The 17326-nt window shown below is 41.0% G+C and overlaps 1 protein-coding gene across 6 annotated transcripts in view; it reads left to right on the forward strand.

Annotated features, from left to right (window-relative positions):
• The window catches only part of MACC1 (MET transcriptional regulator MACC1), a 175514-nt gene that overhangs the window by 100648 nt on the left and 57540 nt on the right, over positions 1 to 17326 (forward strand). The window contains exons 2-3 of one of the 6 annotated variants that reach the window (XM_053927262.2): positions 433 to 563; positions 4140 to 4280. The gene's annotated coding sequence lies outside the window, so the exon portion shown is untranslated. Of the gene's footprint in view, positions 1 to 432; positions 564 to 4139; positions 4281 to 5126; positions 5274 to 11557; positions 11979 to 17326 lie in introns of those variants that run through there. The other 5 variants (XM_045197361.3, XM_045197362.3, XR_008427191.1 and 2 more) reach the window with 5 other exon arrangements.

The following is a 17326-nucleotide window of genomic DNA, read 5'->3' on the forward strand; positions in this document are numbered from 1 at the left end:
TGTAGCCTTTGGGAGAATGGACTCTGGAGTCAGTCTGAGTTCAAATTCTGACTCTGCCCTTGGCTGGCTGTGAGATTGATCAATGCCACAGTTTCCTTAACTGTAAATTGAGGCTCCTCATAGCACTTAGCTCATGGGTTGTTATGCAGATGGGATGCCTGGCATGGGCATACTATGCAAGTGTTATTATATTACTGAACACCAGACACTGCTGCAGGGACTGGGAATAAAGTCATAATCAAGGTAGACAAACACCCTGAGTTCACATGGCCTAAACTCAGTTATTGTAGTCGGGCACACAGATAGCAAACACGCACCAAGTTCAGCACACATCATGATTTCGAGTTGTGATCTAAATTGCATTATGGCTGTACATATTCATATGTTTAACAATGTAACACTTTGTGTTCACTAACACTCTACCATTTTCAGGCACCTTCCACATCTCTTATGATCATTGCAATTATTCATTGGCCCAGAACTTATTCGGCACATAATGTTTTGAATCCTCCCCCAAATCCTGAAGGATAAGGAACTGAAACTCAGACGCGTTCTCTAACATGGTAAGTGGGGGAGGTAAAATCCAAACCTCCATTTGTATCTCTGTGAAGTCAAGGTCTTGTAACTGTACTCTGCTGCCTCACAGCCCGAGACGTGGTGAGATGGAATCATACCCATTTCCAGCTGAGGAAAGCATGGCTCAGATTAACTGTCTTGAGTCAAGGTCATATTAGTAAGTAAGTGGAAGAGCAGGGATGTGAATCCAGGTGTTCGGATTTCTATGCCAGTGTTTTATCTACTACAGCAAAATTGTAAATTCCACAAGTATTTGAAGAATGCTTAGAAATGCCATCCACTCCTTCTAACTGCTTTCACACCTTTATTGCTGCTATTCATATACTCCTCGAGCTTAAACCATGTATACCTTTAAAAACCCTTACGAACTGCATAAGTCAATTTTTTGGAACTAGGAATGTAATCTCTTAAAGAAATAATATTTGAAATAGTGGTTAGGTTCTTAGACCACCCCATGAAAGTCTCCTTAACATCTAGGAGCTTGGAAATATAATGGTAATGGAGTCCGCTAGACACTGGTGATTTGCTAGTTATTCTGGATCCATGTCAGGAGAGTTTCCTCTCTGGGGCAATCTGAGAGCCCTGGGGTCAGCGCCCAGATGGGAAAGGAAAGATGGAGGGTGACTGTGGAGGAGAATCACCCTGTTGTCCAGTGGGTCATCTGTTAATCAGGGAAAGCCTGCATTTTCATCTCCCAGAAAAGGTCGTAACAGCATGAGCATAGATTTTTCTGATTTTTCTGTGACAATAGTCATATTCTCTATAGTTTTTAATTGTGAAAAAATGACATGATGGTCTATTCAGACAGGGATCTGTCCATCCCCCAACGCCACCCCACAGCCCCCCCAATAGATTATGCATGAAAAGAATCTTTGAAAATTACTTACAGATCTAGTATTTCTCTGATACACCCACATTCTCAGTGGTGTTGAGAAAGTTGGTCAGGAGAGAGACAAATAGGCAAATCAATATTAGCAGCATGAATATAAAAGGAAATTGTGTGGTGACACCACGAACTTTCCTCCTAAGGCCATTAAATTGTCCAGAGATATTCTTTTATATTATGTGGTTTACAGGCAAATGCACCCAAATGAGCTCCAGAGCTCTTTCAGATTTCAGAACTTTTACTTTCATCAGCCCACCAGTGAATATGAAAGGGACTTTTCTCTGTCGAATTTCTTCTTTGGAATCCTAAAGCATTTCCCTAAAGTGTTTTTGATCCTCAAATGCTTTTTCTGAAAATTATTTTTTTTCCTTTTTACTAAATGGTTCCCTCTAACTACTTATACAAAACAACTATTTAAAAATATGTGATATTATTGTGTCCAGAGTGTGGGAACATCGATGATTCCAGAAACAAGATTATATTAAATGGCATTATGGTAAAGTAGAAAAAACAGTGAATTGAAAGCCTGACACAGGGTCCAGCCTGGTTCACCCACTAAGTCCTGTGAGTCTCATTTGGTGGCAGTGCCCGCTGCGTTGTTGTATGTTGTACAAATAAACAATACACAGACTTGCAAAATGAAGGTGGTCGTAAACCGAGAAATTCTATGTAACCTTTTGACGGTAAGAATCTCTCTGTAGACTGTACCTTAGCACCTTTCTAATAACTTTCCTGATACCTAGGAGTGTATCATTAAAATGTTTTTCATTGCGGCCTTGCCTAGATAATGAGTGAATGATTTAGTTTTCTGCAGAAATGAATGGAATAAGAGCAAATCTATTTAATAAATTTTGACATCTATTTTATAGGCAAAAATAATAGAAGCAAAAAATGTTTTTATAATGGTACAAAATTCACAAAGGTATCTCCAAGAAGTTAGTGCTTTAAAGTGCAAAAGAAAGTTCAGAAGAATTTACTTACACAGAATAATTAACGTGATAGCTCTCTGAATTTAGTCTGAAACATATTTGATATTTTGTCTTCCTTAGATATATTGAAATTCTCTTTGCCATGTCCATTGTAAAATGCTTTATTGATCATGCATAGACCTTAAACCTGGATTTGCATTTGAAAAATGTAAAGTTTCTACCTTGTCCATTATTGAAAAATTAATTACTTAATTTTACATGCAAATTATCCCCTTTAAGTGTGAGGAAACATATGTATAGAACAGCATTTAAAATTCCACCAGAGGAACCTTAATGACTTAAAAGAGTTAATATACGTCCAAATTGAGATAAATTACTTCCTTTATACTGGCAGCTTCAGTTCGTAGGATGACTACCTTAAATTATCAGCCTGAAATGTAGGGTGACATATTACTTTAATCACTTGTGCGTAGGGTTACTTAATTTCATTTCCCAGAAATTCAGTGAAATCTGTCGGCCTGTATTAAATATGGCATTCATGACTTAAAACCCTTATTTTAGAAATTTACAAATTTCTTCTGAACTATGAAGGGAAAAAATCACTGCACCAGTATTCCAGTTAATGTTTTTAAAATGGAAATGGCTGTCTGGAATTGTGTTCAGCTTCTACCTTAAGCATCACCTTAGGAGATGGCCCATGAGCTATAACTGGGGAGAGATGCTCAACTGTGCCTCTTTTATGAGGGAGGTTGTCACCAGTAATCTCAAAACAAGTACATGTTAGCAAAATTCTCATCTATTCCTAAAAAAATATTTATTGATATATTTTCTAGTGACAAGGACCTCACTCCCTCTTTTTTTCTTTTGTTTTTTGAGCAACTTTGAACAAAGATATAAATATTGTTTCCACTAAAATTGAATAAACAAAGGAGTATGCAATTTCCCATTCATACATTTGAACTGTGCTTGACGCACATCTGCCGTATCCCAGACACCCCGCTGGCAGCTGGGAAAATAGTGATGAAGACACGCACCTACAGGCTCCCGCCTCGTGGAGCGCACCTGAACAGCGCACATGGGTGACTCACGAAAATGATCATGGAGTCGAAAACTTCGTATAAATGCCCAAAGGAAGGCTTTCCTGTGGATGGGCAAGATATAAAGGGAAAGGGCGGAGAGATTATTTCACTTAGAGGGAACGTGCAAAGACTTTGGTGGAAGAAAACTTGGAAAATTTCAGGAACTAAAAGAAGTTTCCTCTGGAGAGGAGCAAATTCTTGAGAATGGAAGGGGGTTAAGAGACCATAGAGAGCTCTAGTGGCCAAATAGGGATTTTAGCTTTACCCTGACAGCCAGGGAAAGCTTTTTAAAAATTTTAAGGTGGGCAGTATATTTACATTTTGGGGAAAAAAAAAACATTACATATTCAACACAAAGAATGGATTTAAGAACATGTAAGAGTGGATAAGGAGAGGCCAGTTAGGCTATTGTTTAATTCCAAGCAAGGGATGTGGGCAGTTTGGAGCAGGGCAGTGAGAGTGAATGTGGAGAGAGGCCCATGGGATTAGTTCCATTTAGGAGGCACACCTGGCAGGGACTGATGGTAACACCGCTTCCTAGCTGACCATGGGTACGTGTGGCCATGTGTTTGGTTTGGGCTGGAGACTTATGAGCAAAAAGAATGTGTGTTGATTCTGGGCACACTCTGTACTTACCTATAAAAATTCATCAGGCTCTCCCTCCACCAGGACAACGGGCAATGTTCCAGACAGAGGCTTCTCAGAAGGTCTAAATCCCCGAGTGACTACGATGAGCAAAGCCCTCCTGCAAGCCCTCCCACAAGTCCTCAGTGGACAGGCAGAGTGAGCAAGAAAGAAACTTCTGTCATGGTACGTCTGAGGTGTTACAGTTGTTTTTGTTCTGCAGCATAATCTAGGTCATGCTGACTGACTTAAGTGTTAAAAATGTGCTGAGACATCAAGAAAGATGAAGCTTGAAAGAAATCCATTGGCCATAAGGAGAGCTGGATGGAAGCAGAAGTCAGAGTAGAAAGGGCTGAGGAGCGAGAGGAAGATAAGGGAACTGACAGCAAGTGTATAGAGATTCTCTCAAAAGCTTATCAATGATGGGGAGCAAAGGTTGTCATGGCTGCTGGAGAATGATGTAAAGGGTTGTTTTTGTAAAATTGGGGAGGCTTGAGGGATGTGTGAGCAGGGAGCGATTCCAATGAAAGAAAATGGTAGGACAGAGAAGAAAATACAAAAGAAAATAAGAGATGATCGATGTTGAGTGTTTCTTGAAAGGCAGAAGTGATCTGCCGTGAGGACTTCTGACAGAACTAGGCAAATTTTGACTAAGCGGTAATTCTTGAGTCTTTAAAAAGAGAATCATTTATTGGGACAAAACCAAATACATTAATTAAAAATATAACTAACTAAATAAAGAAGTATCCTGCAAATAAGTGAACCAGAAACAGTGATGAAACCTTGATCACATTTAATTTACCTCAGTCTTTTTTTGTTTCCAAAGCTATCTATCTGTAATAAAGGATGTGCTCTCACTCCATCCCCTCCTGAATGAGATTTTCTTACATTTAGAACCAGCCTTTTGGCAAAACTCTGAAGTCATCATCTTTTAACACGAGTCCCATTAATTAAGCTCTCTCATTTCGCAAGAAATACAACGATGAGGATGTTGACAGGACGGAGAACAAAGTGAGGGAGCACAGGAAGTTACTGTGACATTTGTATAGTCAGAAAGAACTCAAACATAGTTTAGGGTAGAATGTAGGGTAGAATGCCTGAAGGCGTGGATTTGAGTCTCCCTCCTTCCCTGCAGTGTGGCCAGCTCTTAGAACAACCTCCGCACCTAGTCAGCACGCAGTAAGTATCTGTGGAATGTGAGAATGACTAACAGCTCATCATGCCTCGCCCTTATAAATTTATGAATGCTGCTGAACTCCGCGGTTCTGCCATGCCTGTGACTAGCCTTTCTCTTACTCTGCTTCTTTCAGTCTTTCTGCAGTCACCACCAGTCACCAGCCCCCCACCCTGCTGCTCTCTCCTCCCACGGTCTCTACATATTACTCAAATTTTTGACTACTTTGTGGTTTCCATTTTCCGTCTTGTCAAGGCGTTTATCTTGATTTTGCAGCACTCCAGAGCCTGTGAGTCTATTTGAAGGTTTTCATTTGCAGGCCATAAGAGAGATGATTTGATTGGTTAGTTAGTTACTATCCAATATTAAAAAAACAAACAAACTAAAAACCCTGACAGTGCATAGCTCTCATGCCAGAGTACTTAATAAGACCCCTACTTAGCTCTATAGCTTTCAGATTTGCCCACACAGATGAAAACATTTTGTGTTTGACCCAGTACTCAGATACACAAACATATGCTCTCTCTCTCTCTCTCACACACACACACACACACACACACAGAAATGAACACTCACGAAGCAACACTGACCCTTCTTAGTCAAATGACCCTCAAATCTATTCTAATGTATTTTTATTCTATTTACTCCATTTTACCCATTCTGTTCTGCTCCATTTCTGTTCTGTTCCATTTTCACTTAGAAATGCTGATGAATTGATTCATGACCAAAGGGCAGGTCTAACATATGGTTTGAGAAATTCTGGTTTAGTTTGCATTTGGCCACCTTTGGTTTGGACATTAATTTTCAATCCAGTCATCTGTGATTAATCATCGGTGGTCAGTCAAGGCAGTGCAGTCCTGTTATAGGCCTGAGAAATTACTTGCGTATCTGTTGCCAGAGTCTTTCCTGAGATGGGAAGACACTCCTTATTTATGTGGGTGTGAGAGGCACTTCTCCTAGTCTTTCTGATACAGGCAGATTCCTACTCCTCAATATACTGCTGCCTGACCCTTCTCCCACGCTGCCCATTTCATAAACTAACCCCTGCTAGAATGTTGGCTGATGAGTCCTTGCACTGGCAACCCTTCTAAGGTGTATTTTGATTTTAATATCATCTTAATTAACTTAATTGAATTGCTCTTGAGAGCACATCACATTTAGAAATGATTCATGGGTCTCTTGTGAAATAATGGTGACAGGGCAGAGGCAGGTGATGTTTGGAGGACACAGGGACATTTTTATGCCTCTTTGATTATATATATTCTCCTAATACTGGTTCTGTGTGCACATACAAATATTATATCTCAACTTGAATGGGCAGTTTGTACAAGACCCAAATCCACCCCTAAAATACTATGTAGAGAATTTCCTGAGGTAGAAATGCAGTGTAGTAGCCAAAATAAAAGGCCCCTCAAAGATGTCCACATCCTAATTCCTGGAACCTGTGAATATGTTACCTGGCATGGCAAAAGGGACTTTGAAGATTGGATTGAAGGTCTGTACTTCAAGAGGGGCGGGTAGTATCCTGGGTTACTAGGGGTACCAGTGTAATCAGTAGTCCTTTGCATAGTTCTTTCGGCTGTTGTTAGGAAGGGAGAGAAGAAGGAAAGAGGCAAGAGAGGAAGAGGGGAGAAGAGGGTTGACGTGAGGATGGGATCAAAAAGATGAGGGGCCTCCACTTGCTGTTGCTGGAGGAAGGGGGTCCACACTGAGGAGCGTAGAGATGTGGGCAGTCCAGCAAAAGCTGCACAGAGGGCTGTCTGTTGTTCTTTGGTAGCAAAAGGGCAGCATGGAAACATCTCTGGTCATGCAGAACTGGCACATATTTCCTTGTGTTATACTGAAAGCAACAAATGAAAGAGAACAGCGAGGACCTTCTAAACTGGGGGGTCAATTTATGGATGATTCATCTTATGGTTCAGTAAAGAGCCAGAAAGATGTAATGAAGGAAAATATGAAATTGTGAGAACAACTCAGCTCACTTTCTTAATCTAGGAAAACAAGGTCAATGTGACCTGAATTAACTTTGGCCCTAACATCTTACTATAATTTGAGCTATTCACTGAAATTAACTGGTAAATAGCACAGTTATTAACTATTTTTAGAAAGTTACAGTGTGAGCATGACTCAGGGACAAAGTGAACCAGAAAACGGATGTCAGAGGCAGACAGCCCAGGGGTCTGAGAGCCGATACATACTGAAACAGGACAGAGAAAAACTCCAAGGGGAACTTTCTTTTAAGGTTGCAAATGTGGCCTTTCTCTTTTCAAGATAACCTCACACTGGGAAAAAATCTGAGCACGCGGGGGGTGTGGCTGTTTCCTATTACTCTTTCTGGTGTATTTGCACTGCAGGGACTGAACATGAGTGACATTTAACATAGGTCATTGAAGGATACCAGGAAAATCCCCTTTTAATTATTAAGTAACACCCTGGGCATATTTAAACCACTGTTTGTGTGTTTGATTTCCCCCTTTGGGTGCAAATGGTCACTTGCTTTGGTCCCTACTGGATAAAGATAGGGGTAAAGTCTAAATTTTCAACGAGCTATGGCGTTAAGAGAAAAAAAAATGCCTCTGCATGAATAAGCAGCTGAGAACTCCTGTGTGGTCAGAGAATTTTTAAGTTAGAAGGAAGTTTAAGCAAGACTTCTTTACTTCACCGGCCATTCCGATTTAGGTCAACGCATATGTACCCTGGCCAGGCACTGTGGAGCTTTTGGATAGAGCTTAAGTAAGATCCAGTCCTTGATCTGAGGGAATCTAAACGTAGGGGGGGTGGGCAGAGGTGCTATCTGTTACAGTGAGGTAAGGGCTATGTTAGATGTGCCGGAGTTTTTGGCTCCAAGCAATAGTAAATGATTTTGGCTAATATGAACTAAAAGACAATACATCAAACTGCAGTTCCACAATTTCTGGGAAGGCTGGAGAATTAGGCACAAAGCTTGTGAAGCCAGAGCAGCCGCCCAAAGACAGTAAAGCTACTGGATAAATTAGTTGTTTCTGCTAAGCTCTAGAAACCGCAGTTTGTATGACCATCACCCAAAGTCTGGGACCAGGCTCTCCATGGCCGCGACTGCCGCATCCAGAGCAGGATGCTGTTTGCACAGCTGGGCTCTCTTCTGTCTCTGCTCCTTTGTGTCATCAGTTCCTAATTCCAGGTCCCCGGGACTTGTGTCTGAATAGCCACTCTAAGTGCTTTGCTTGCCCCTTATCTACCAGGCTGCCTGACAGTGAGTCACTGGCACTTCAGCTTCCATGCTGATCGTCACCATTACGGTACATCTGGGTGAAGCAGATTTTAAACTCGTGACCTAGTACATCACAGTCTCTTTTAGCTTAAATGATCTTTTGGGTGAGTCCTGTTTAATTCTCAGTCTTTTGTTTTCTCCCCCTCCTTGCCCGGTTTCTCTCCAAGCTGGCGTCTGAGTGTATGGTAGGATAACAGTCATGACAGTATGCTGTGGGGGGAGAGGGGTCTGAAGCCCATGTGATGCCATCTGGGTCCCGGCTGGTCACCTGCTGTGGAGGAGGCTGGTTTGATTCTGGTGCCAGACCAGTGGGCCTCTCTGGAACATCATGCACACGTGCCATCCATTGGGGATGATTCCCATCATTTTTTTCTGGAGTCATGAAGGCACAGGGTAGCCTCTTTGCCCTACCCCTGGCATTGGCAGCTCCACTGGCCCTCTCGCTCCTTCACACCCCCACACTGATGGGTGTGGGATCGGTCGGTCCCTGCCTGGCTCTGCCAGCTGGGCAAAGAATGCAATGGTGAAGTCTGTGTGGCTGGACACAGAGGCCCTGCTCCCCATAGATCTCACCCTTCAGAACCTGCAGGGCGTTTCTGCTGAAGCCCCCGGAGAGGTCCATTCGACCTCAAGCTTTCTTCTCCCCACATAGTGGGGTAGGAGGGGCTGGCTTCCTGTACCCTTTTTCTGTCTGTCAGGAACTAACAACCAATGTCCCTATTTTAGTTATTGTTTAGGTACAATAAGTCTTGTGGCTGCAAACGATCATGATTTCAGGGGAGAAATGAACAAAGTGTCAACCCAGCCAGACAACTGTATAAATCAGTACAAGAAATGTGTAAGGGGCAAGGAAAGGGTCCAAAAAGACGTCCTTAAGGAAGCGACCCTGCACTGTGTGTTGAGGATGAACCCAGGCCCGATTTGAGGTAGCTTAGATTATACTCGCACGGGCCGGCTGAGGGGCTAAGCGCCCTCCTGACACAACAGAGAAGAGTTGGGAGGGCTGTCCAGACAACAGCAGATTATACCAGCCTGTCTTCGGGTCTGATGGTCCACAAGAATCTTGTTGTACGTTAGCAGTATCTGGAAGTTTGCTTCTTCCCAGTGGCTGGTGGCTTGAAGACACAGCTGAGTGAGTGAGCCCAGGAGAAGCCCACAGAAGCCGAGGTGTGAGGAACCAACTGTGGAGAGAATTCCCTTCGCTGGTGGGGGGTAGGGGGTGGGGAGGTGCCAAAGGGGCTGGTGGGGGGAGATCGGTGATTAAACTATTTAAAGGAGTGTAAAGGGCAGAGTTTTGACACTAGAGCCAGGAGGCTAGATAAAAGGGGAAGGAAACCAGAAATGCTGGAGCTGGTGATCAAAAAATCGTAGACGGGGGCAAGGCCAGCTCTCCAAGATGCAGCTGAGGCACTGAGGGCCACTCACTGGGAAGCAGTTTGGACGCCAAGTGCACAGCACGAGGCAGAGCTGGTGAAACAACTCGTACCGATCCCTGAGAGCCTCCCTTTCAGATGCTGTCAGGTTCAACTGGTAGATTTAATACTTTGCTTTTCTGTAAATAAAGGCTGTGGAGGCCTCACCACACTACACCACAGGCGGATTGTGGTAACAGTATTCTGAGAGTCTTTAAAGTGCAAGTGTTTTCTGAGACAGATAAAGGTTGCATTAGGCGTTAAAATCCAGCTTAGAGTTAATATCTCCGTGATTGCATCCATTGTGTATCAGACACCTGTACATGTAAGTTACAGAGTTAGTGAGTTAGGAATAAAATAAGGTCTTGCCTTCAAATAGGAAGGCAACATTGCCATGTGAACACACATGTTCACACAACAGTGACGAAGGTATGAAATCTGTTATAAGAGGACTAGGTAAAGTATTACAGAATTTATTAGGAGGGAGAGAATAATTCAGATTAGGGCCAGACTGAGGAAGGCTTCTTAGAGAAGAGCATTTTTTCATTAAGCATTGAAAGACATGAATGATCGGAACACTTAAAGATGGGCAAAAACAATTTCAGGGAGAAGAAACAGCATGGAGAACAAAACTCTGTAGGGTTTGTAGAAATGGAGAATCATTTGCTTTTGAAAGGAATATGGGAGACGTAAGAGAACATTATTAGGTTCTAGTTAGGAGACTGAGGGTCCCGTGACAAAGGAAAATGGAGTGGTGCGATTTGGACAGCCGGATGACCCAAGGGGAACCGTTACTGGAGCTCTGGGTGGATCACGGAGGTTGGGCAGCAGGAAGCCCCACCTTCAGGAGGTGGGTGGCAAGTAGGGAGGGAGGAGAGAACGTACACAAGACGGAAAGAAATTCCTCCATTTTTATTATCCTGGTATCTCCTTACTGTAGCTGAATCCTCCCATTACATTTTTGGGCGCAGCGCAAGCTGAGACCTTGTCTGCCTGTAGGCGTGTTTTGGGCTGTGTCTAACAACAAATGAGAGGCGAGAGACAGGTCCCGTATGACGAAATGGAGTAAAACTATGAAACACTTTTCATAGTTTTTGTTTCTTTGTTTTAAATACTCTGTGTTCTTGATGTTGCAAAGAAGTGAAACAATTATTGCGCCTTTCATTTTACGCGTGTTTTAAAATTTATTTTTCCCATTTTCTTCTCCAAATTAATTTTTCTTAAATTTTGAGCAATCAGAAACAATCCTGGATTATAAAGAAGGAAAATACAAAATGAAGAAATGTCAAGGAAAACGGAAGGAAATGTCAACCAGCGTTCTGTATTGCTCACATTTTTCAAAAGCACATTTTAGAGCACATTTTTAAAAAATCCAGGGCCTTTTGGAAGATGAAGGGTAAAAGGTCTCCATTATGCCTGTAGCTCCTCTGAATGAGAGTAACAGTGCTGGTGACGTGGGAGGTTTTAGTCCTCACCTTGGGAAGGCCTCATTCACCTGCCCTAGGCTGGCAGGCATCCTCCGCTCTGAATCACTGCAGCAGAATCTGGTAGGGCCGGTTCCACGGCTGCATGAGGATTTGCAGGCATGAAGATTTCTTAGTTCTTGTCAACACTGAGGGTGCCTTTTTACTTCTTTGCAAACATCAAACCACTTCTGTTTCCTTTTATAGAAATAGGTCCATATTTCTCCATTGTTCTTAGACATACCCACCTGCTATATGTATACATTTACTAATTGCTTTGCTTTTCCATGTACTTACTCTTTCTTGCTAGGGTGAAACTGTAGCCATCCACCCTCTTCTCCTGGTTTCAGGAGAGGAGTGTGAATTGTGGGTGTTGTAGTTCTTGTGCCCGTGAGGGTTTCTGGTTGGGCAGCCTGGAGCTGCACTGGGAGGACTTCTAGTCCCAGGTGGCTTGGTAAGCTGCAGCTTGGGTGCCGCAGACAGAGCAAGACACGTTTGGAGAGAGTCCTTGGTTTTCCTAGAGTGACTTCCATTCACTGACATAATGTTCCTGAACTGAAGAGGCTTGAGTTCATGTCCACAATTGTAAGTGTTGCTTTTAAAAATTAATATTTTCTTCACTACTGATATATGGTACACACAGGACACTGTGTCATTTCCAGAATAATTGAAGAAACTAAATGCTTCTTCCTTTCTCCCCAAGCCCTGCTTGGAAAGGAAAAAGGGAAGGTAATTGATATGCTGTGTTGGTGGGACATGGTTTAAAAGAAACTTGGACACATGGAATAGATTAATAGTTGAGACATGTCATAAAGTAAAGTAATTTATAAAAAGAGGAGGAAGACATGTAACATTCAAAATCAAATGCAAAAGAAAGGACACTTCGATTTGCTTCAAATATGTGGATGGTTGAAATCTTCTGAAAATTTTAAATATTTCAAAAGACAGCCAAGTATGTTGAAAAGACTGCGGGCACTGAAGTCAGAGGAAGTTGGATTCAGTGGCCCCACCACTTTAAGTAGGTGACCTTTGAAAAGATGCTTCACCTTGTTGAACCTCAGATTCCTCATATGTAAAATTGGCATAAAACCTACTTCATTGGGTTACTAGAGTGAAATTAGCATAGTGCATTGTACCAAATAGATGGTTAGACAATAACTGATGGAGGATAAACTTGGCTTTTTCCTAAATAAGTTTCAATTGAATCTCAAACACAGATTAAAGAGACAAAAATGTTGTATGATTCCACTATGTGAGATAGCTAAAGTAGTCAAATTCATGGAAACACAAAGTAGAAATGAAACGGTGGTTGCCAGTTCGTGGGGGCAGGGAGAAAATAAGAGTTGTTTAATGGCTATAGAGTTTCAGTTTTGCAATTTGAAAACGTCCTGGAGATTGGTTGCACAACATTGTAAATACTCTTAACACCATTAAATTGTACACTTGTAAATGGTTAAGATGGTAAGTTTTATATTATGTAGTTTTCACTACAATTTTTTAAAAGAAGACAAAATATAGTGAAATTTCTGGTGCCTCCTATTTATTAAGGTGTCTCTGACTCCTTAAAAATTGCCCAAGTACATTTTCAGTGGATCCAATTTCAATATGAAATTGGATCCACTGAAAATGCACTTGGACAATTTGAAATTGGATTACCTATGTTCACGAGCAGTTTTAACATAATAATAATTAGTAGTGATTATGATGTATTTGTGGTTTGTTCTTAGTCTTGACCTTGAATGACTGGCCGAGACTAAGAATATAGTCTTAGTCTTTGTGGTAATCCTTTTTATACTTTCCTTAACTTAATTATGTGATTATCTCTAATTTATAATAGTTATTTTTAATATGATTTCATGAGTACTGTAAAGATATAGCAATTATGAAGTCCTGATTATTAGTTAAAACTTACTTGAAAAGTTTAGATATGACCAAATATATTATTTATTCTGGTTTTCTCACATTCTCTGTAGCTTATTTATTTATTTTTAAAAAATATTTTCTTTATTTTTAGAGAGAGGGGAAGGGAAGGAGAAAGAGAGGAGAGAAACATCAATGTGTGGTTGCCTGTTGTGCACCCCCTACTGGGGACCTGGCCTGCAACCCAGGCATGTGCCCTGACTGGAAATTGAACTGGCGACCCTTTGGTTTGTAGGTCCATGCTCAATCCACTGAGCTACCCCAGCCAGGGCCCTTTAGCTTATTTACAAACAGATCATTTTTGTGTCTGTAATTTCAAAATAAAAAAAGAGTAGTAAGACAGGACCTATTAAATACCATCTTATCTTAAAATGTATTAGGTAATTTGGAAGATAAAAGACAATTTAGGATTTTATTTACTTTAATCATGAAAGCATGTCATTATTGACTTTCTGGAAAATCTTTTCTTAAAAAATCACTCATATGCCTGGGTGTCTATTAAAACTAAGTAACCTTTATGCTATTTGGTTACAGAAACCAGGATTTGTGATGAGTGTTCAAAGTTTTGTATGTGATCTATTTAAATGAACTTATTTAAAAGAAAACCCTTTGAGGGGCTATGTCAACAATCCAGGGAAGCATGAGAATGAACACACAGGGGATGGAAAGCTGCAGAAGCACTTGATCAGTTGGTTCTCTACCTGAAAGGGCAGCCCTGGGTTTGCTGTTGAATGCCCGATATGGTGTACTCTCTCTAGGAAGTGTCATCTATTCATTTAACAGTGTCCTTGAGCAATCCTACAATGTTCTTCCACTGGACTGGGGGTTAAAGAGTGACTGAGTCACACATAGTCCTTAAGAGGATCCTGGTCCACTAGAGGAGATATGTACTCAGAAAAAACCTACAGGGAGGACGTGCTAATCCATGCATCACTCACGCCTTTCCTGGCATCACTGTTGGTAATTCCCACTCCTTAGAAGACATGCTCAGTATCGTGGGATTAAAAGAAGCCTCCGTAAACCTTTGCTTGAACTGTAATCATTGGAGACCAGAAAAAGATAAATTTGAAAACTTGTATATGAGTCACTCAAAAGCAGAGTGAAGTAACTCCCCAAAACGCGGAAAAGAAATGTGTACCCAGCATTTCAGAGGAGGGGGAGGTCATGGTGTGTAAATACCTAGAGGACACTCTGGGAAATGATGGAGATTTAGCCAGGCCTGGAAGGATGTGCAGAGTTGAAATCAAGAGAAAACAATATAGAAAATGTCTCCTCTGGAGCAATGCTTCCCAAAACTTTTACAGATGAAACAATTTTAGGCAATATCAATACAATCAATAACTGAGTTGCACAGTTATTATATTTTTCATTCTACTTTTCATTTTTCAAGGACATAGATGTATTGTTGTTACATGACCTTAAAAGTTTTCTAACACTTGTTTAATCCTCCTTTTGTAACAATGGAGTTGTAACAAGCTCAATGATTTTAGCAGGCAGAACTTATTTAGTTGTAACTTCATAACTTTTAGAAAAACATTTGTTTTTATAGTCATTGCCTATTTACTGTAATAGATTCTGTTTTTTCCATTTATGTTACTGATAGACATTTTATATTAAAAGACTTATCTGAGCTAAAATGCGAGCAGATTTACAGAAAATAGTAAGTTAAAAATTAGTCTGGTACTTGGTAATGAAAATATCATGAAGAGCTACCAGAAGGCCTGAAGTCTGGGAACTGTTGAAGTAGAGGCAATGTCAAGTACAGAAATTAGGAAGTGAAACTGAATAGGCTGTCTTTCTGTATAGCAGGAAAGGAGGGGCATTGGGATTCATGGAGGGTGTCCTAGGGGCTTTGGATGATGATGCTGGGGTAAGGTTAAGGCTGTGGAAGTTTAAAGGGATTCTGACTTCACCTTCCCCACGGTGGGGTTTCAAATGGGTCCCCACCCGGGGACAACATGTGGGAAGTTGTGCTGTAGGGAAGATCATTCAAGGATTGGCCTACAGGCAGGTTAGAGCACAAGGGGCGTGAATGTGGAGAGGGCACTTTGGAAACAGGCTTTAATAATCTGATCATGAACAAGTGACAGGTGCTGGGAATGAAAATGGAAGAGAAAGATGAGAAAGACATTCAATAAAAAAGAAAATATGATGATGATGATGATTTAAAAAATGACAAGCAAGATGCTCTTGAGGTTTTAAGCTTGGTGACCAGAGGGAATGATAGCGACACTGAAGCAAAAGAGAGGGAGCTAGTTCTTTTGGGGGCAGATGTTCCTTTTACTTCAGGCAATTTGAAATGGCCTGAAGGCCTGACCTTCCAGTGGAAAGGGAAACTGCACTGTTAATCATGTGGGATTGGAGCTAGCGAGCGAAATGCAGACAATAAGCACCTCACTAAAGGGCAACTCAGTTCTGCTCTCCCTTCTGCCCATTCTAGGGGGAAAGCTGAAGAAAGAGTCTTCAGGTATCTAGGGACTCTTAGGAGGGCAAGGAAGAGCAGGTTGACTATTTCCTCCCAATATTTTACTCTTCCTTTGGGGAGTTCTCTCTTTGTTACTGTAGCTTCCACCTTTCTCAGTGATGAAACATCTTCACAGAGTCCTTCCTCAGATTAAGCAATAACATTTCCATTTCTATCCAGGAGAATAGCCACCAGATAGAATTTCCGGAGTGGTAGAGGGGAATTTGTGTCTTCTATTTCCATTGGGAAAAGCACTGAATCTAAATGTTTTCCCAAACAATATAACACACAGTAGGTAGATATTTAAAGATAGACAAATACTACAAAGACTTGTGTGCCCACCTTCTAGATTAACAAGTAAAATATGCAAATTTAAAACTTTTTTAAATTGTTAATGGTATTAACATTTTTGTCCCCATTTTTTCTAGGAATTTAAATGAAGGGCTCCCCTGATCCTATTCTCCCCCTTTCACTTCAGTGGTTACTGCTATCCTCTCTTTGTAGATTTTCTCTTCATTGTGTGGTTTTATTCTTTTATCTGTTTTTATTTTTGTTTTAGTCTTTCCACTGCAATCACCACACTGTTGTCCTTCCCTGTGAATCTTTTACAATTACCAAGATACAGAAGCGGCCCAAGTGCCCATCTGTAGATGAGTGGATAAAACAACTGTGGGGCATTTACACAATGGAATACTACTCAGCTGTAAAAAAAAAAGAAGAAAATTTTTGAAGAATATTATGCTAAGTGAAATAAACCAGTCAGAGAAAGACAAAACCCTGTGTAAACTTAATTCTAAACCTTCAGACTAAGAGGCTAGGATGAGCCTCTTTTTGTTACCCTTTGCTAACAAAAAAATTAGCAAGTCTCCAGCAGAGTAAGCAGCCTCTGCTCAGAGGCATTCTCTTTGTGGAGGATTTTGATAAACTGAAAGTTCAGTAAAAAAATATTACTTGTTCTTGACTTTCAAGAATCAGGTATCATTTTTCAGATGTAAAGTGTTGGAATGTAGTTTTATGTTATGTCTGTAGTCCAACCTATTTTCCTGTATTCTCCTGGGAAAAGAAAGTGTGTTTGGTACAGCTCACCTACTTACTGAAAAATTTAGACAATTATACTGTCTCTGGTGTTTTATTCAACTTTTCAGAGGTTGATGTCCCAAATGAGCGAGTCAATGATTTGGGAAGTGCATTTCACTTGGACTAGGATTTAGACACAACTGAGTCAGGATATTAGGGCTGAAAAAAATGTTGGGGACTGTACCACTTAAAAAGACTTGAAAATAATATTAACAAATTGAACTGTGGCTAGAGGCTTTAATATGGACCTAAGTGTGTTTACAAAGATATTAAATAAAAAACTGAAGTCATTCTTCCATATAATTTAAAAATTCAAGTAATATAAAAGCACAAAGAACGAAAAGTAAGCTGAAGTGCCAGGTTTCGGATTTCTAGTTGTGAGTCGTCTCCCAGGAAGGGCATGCAGTGTGGAAGCTTTCAGCTTCTTCGGAGTGCGCCCAGTGATAAATATTCCCAGCATATGGAGTGTCTA

This window comes from Desmodus rotundus, chromosome 6 (genome assembly GCF_022682495.2).
Source record: "Desmodus rotundus isolate HL8 chromosome 6, HLdesRot8A.1, whole genome shotgun sequence".
Taxonomy (NCBI): domain Eukaryota; kingdom Metazoa; phylum Chordata; class Mammalia; order Chiroptera; family Phyllostomidae; genus Desmodus; species Desmodus rotundus.